The sequence below is a fragment of the Salvelinus sp. IW2-2015 genome, linkage group LG2 (genome assembly GCF_002910315.2).
Source record: "Salvelinus sp. IW2-2015 linkage group LG2, ASM291031v2, whole genome shotgun sequence".
Taxonomy (NCBI): Eukaryota; Metazoa; Chordata; class Actinopteri; order Salmoniformes; family Salmonidae; genus Salvelinus; species Salvelinus sp. IW2-2015.
This window is the reverse complement of record NC_036839.1, coordinates 814,212-817,427: the sequence shown is the minus strand read 5'-3', so window position 1 is coordinate 817,427 and position 3,216 is coordinate 814,212.

The window sequence follows — 3,216 nt, the reverse complement described above, 5'->3', positions numbered from 1 at the left end:
TGTTTGGTGGAGGAGGAATAATGGTCTTCATGTTTTCTTTCGGAAAGTACTCCACATTGTTACGTTACAACCTTATTCTAAAATGGATTAAACAAAACATGTTCCTCATCAGTCTACACAGAATAGCCCTATAGTTACAGCCTTGAAGTGTTGTTTGCAATCCCCGATCACACTTGTAGGGGATGTCATGGCAACACTGACCACGTTTACAAGCGCACAGTTTTCTGGATAGTAGCTCATATCTCGCTTCAAGTTTTATTCAGATAAGCATGCACCTTTGATATCTCGGTCATGAGTATCCCTGTTATCCATGAATAGACAGAATATTCCTAATTTAAGTTCATATGAGTTAAATGGAATAGTAACTGAAATATGGACACTGATTGTAGGCCTATAACCTCTCACACGTAGCGTATTATAATATTAACTCCTGCAGAATTATGCATTTCTTGCATTGAAATGATAGAACAAGTGTTTATTTTGTCTCGGGAACAGGAGTGGAGAAACATTATTTTCTTTCAGCATCTCTTGAGAAATTGTGAATGTGCCTGTAATGTGTTATCTTTGACACTCTTATGCAAGCAGACAGTATTTCAACTGCATAAAATATGCACCCAAGACCAACTGAAGTCTTAACAGAAACGTGTTTCATCGTTTTCTCAGCTTTTCATTACCTTTAAGATGGTCAAACATTTTTGCACAGGACCAATCTTTCCACTGTTTTGTCGTTTATGCGTTTTCTCCCCGGTCCCTTAACAAAAAGATGCATTCAATCTATCGATGTAAGACATTCTGGAGAGCACTATTTTATTTAGTTTCTTTGGGCAACAAGTTATGACAGAAGAAGGGCTGCCTGTATTTAATTATAGTTGACAAACAAATGGCAAACCAAATTTCTGAAATTATAATATGGCCTACCAAATGWCAGAAATTATGAGCAGTAGGCTATACGGTCCAGTATGGAGTATCAGTAAAATAAACTATGGTGGATCAAACTGCGCAAAACATACAGACGAATACATCCTAATAGTACCGGTAAAGTTTGTTGAAACATGTCAAATTATGTTTATAATTAATCCTCAGGTTGTCAATTCTCGAAATAATCGATAATATTTCAACCGGACAATTCACCGTATTCATTAGAAAGGAAAAACAACGAAGGGCGCGCAGTCGGTCACACGCGCAAACCAGCACTGCATGATTCTACAGTCCACTTACAGAAAGGTCTCATTCTTCTTCATTTTTCAGAAAACAAGCCTGAAACAATGTCTAAAGACTGTTGACATCTAGTGGAAGCCATAGGAACTGCAATCTGGGTCCTAACCCAGATTTATTTTTTTGATGTGGGTATTTTCAATTGAATGCCTATAGAGTAGATACCTATAGARTTGATACTCTATAGGCATTCATTTGAAAATACCCACATCAAAAAAATCCCACTTCCTGGATGGATTTTCYTCAGGTTTTCGCCTGCCATATCAGTTCTGTTATAGTAACATATATTATTTTAACAGTTTTGGAAACTTTAGAGTGTTTTCTATCCAAATCTACCAATTATATACATATCCTAGCTTCTGGGCCTGAGTAACAGGCAGTTTACTGTGGGTACGCTTCTCATCCAGATGTCAAAATACTGCCCCCAAGCCATAAGAAGTATAACTGACTTGCCTAGTTCAATAAAGGTTMATTAAAAATAGAAACGTATTCCCTGAATTTACTGTATAATTCTTTGGAATGGAAATGTCACCACCTCTTCCATCTGCTGATCAGCAGTTCTCTTAGCTACAGATTTTTAAACCAGATAATGTGATATAACCAAAGATTTTTGGTATCCATTATTGGGAGTTACAGGATAGGTACTGATTGGTGTAGACCATTCTTAGTGATGCCCTCTTTGTCCTCGGGGGAAACAGGAGTCTCAAAACATTTCTATGTTGTATGTCAGATTGAATTTWAAAAATGCTCAGTTATTAAAATAAAATGAAATTCTCCATAAAGTAATCCAACAATATGTGTGCCATCGTGTCTATTTAAAGTCTTCTCGCTAATTGATTGAGACAAGGCAGTTCTTACACAATATGAATTGTTGTGTATGGGAGATTGAGGAGAAATAGTACCTCAATCACTCTCATACACAACAATAAATGTACTGTCTAAGCACAACCCTGCACAACCAAAACCCCTTTCCTCATCTCAAAGTACTGTCTGTAAACCTCCACCAGCCCATTGAGTTTACCTGATMATTCTTGTCAATAGTAGCCCTTTGAATGGGAATTTTGTACTGTGTTTTGAGAATTACTGTTGTAATCTTGATTTTATACCTTTCACTGTCCCTTGATGGTTTCTGTCCCACAATCTTGTTGTGCTCCATATTTGCAAGGTGTGTCCGCTCCCTCATGCTTCTGTACCCAAAATGCCCCCGCTTTGGGGTATTTTTTAGCAAGGCACTTTGGAATGACTCCAGATAACCTGAGTTTTACAAAAACCAGAGAGGATTTTGTCTTGATGCATGTCTTGTCCCCTGTGCTTCCTCTGCTGGTCTTATTAGGTTCTTTCTCTTCTCTCTCTCTCTCTCCTCCTCCCTCTCTCCCTCTCCCGGCTCTCTCTCTCTCTCTCGTTGCCGTTCTGCTCCCAGCTGTTTCTCATTCTCCTAACGACCTGCTTTACTGCTTTTCACACCTGTCCCCTATTCTTGCCCTCTGATTAGAGTCCTATTTCTCCCTCTGTTTTCCCGCTTCTGTCCCTTGTCCGGATTCTTGTTTGATGTTTGCTGTTTCCTGTGTCCTTCGTTCCCGCCTGGTTCGTGTTCTTTGCCTTCTTTCAGATCTGCGTGTGAGCAGGTGTCTATGTCGCTACGGGCCGTGCTTCCTGGAAGGCGACCTGCCGTCTGTGGTCGCGCTCTCCAGTCGTTCCTCCTCTATTGACGAGAGGATTTCAGTTTCCCTGTTTTGAATTGACCATTGATAATATCCAGGAGAATCATTATTTGTTTGAATACTGGAATAAAGACTCTGTTACTATTACGTCGCTTTTGGGTCCGTCACTTCTCCACATAACAAAAATAGCTCAATTTACTGTAAGCATGGTATAAACATGAATTGGGTAGTGTTTGTGTTATGGGTTACAGGTGGTTAGAGGTAACCTGAGAACCACAGAGTACCTTCCAGACCATGTAATCAATTTAGTCTACCTCTCTTTTCTCGTTACCCTTTTTAA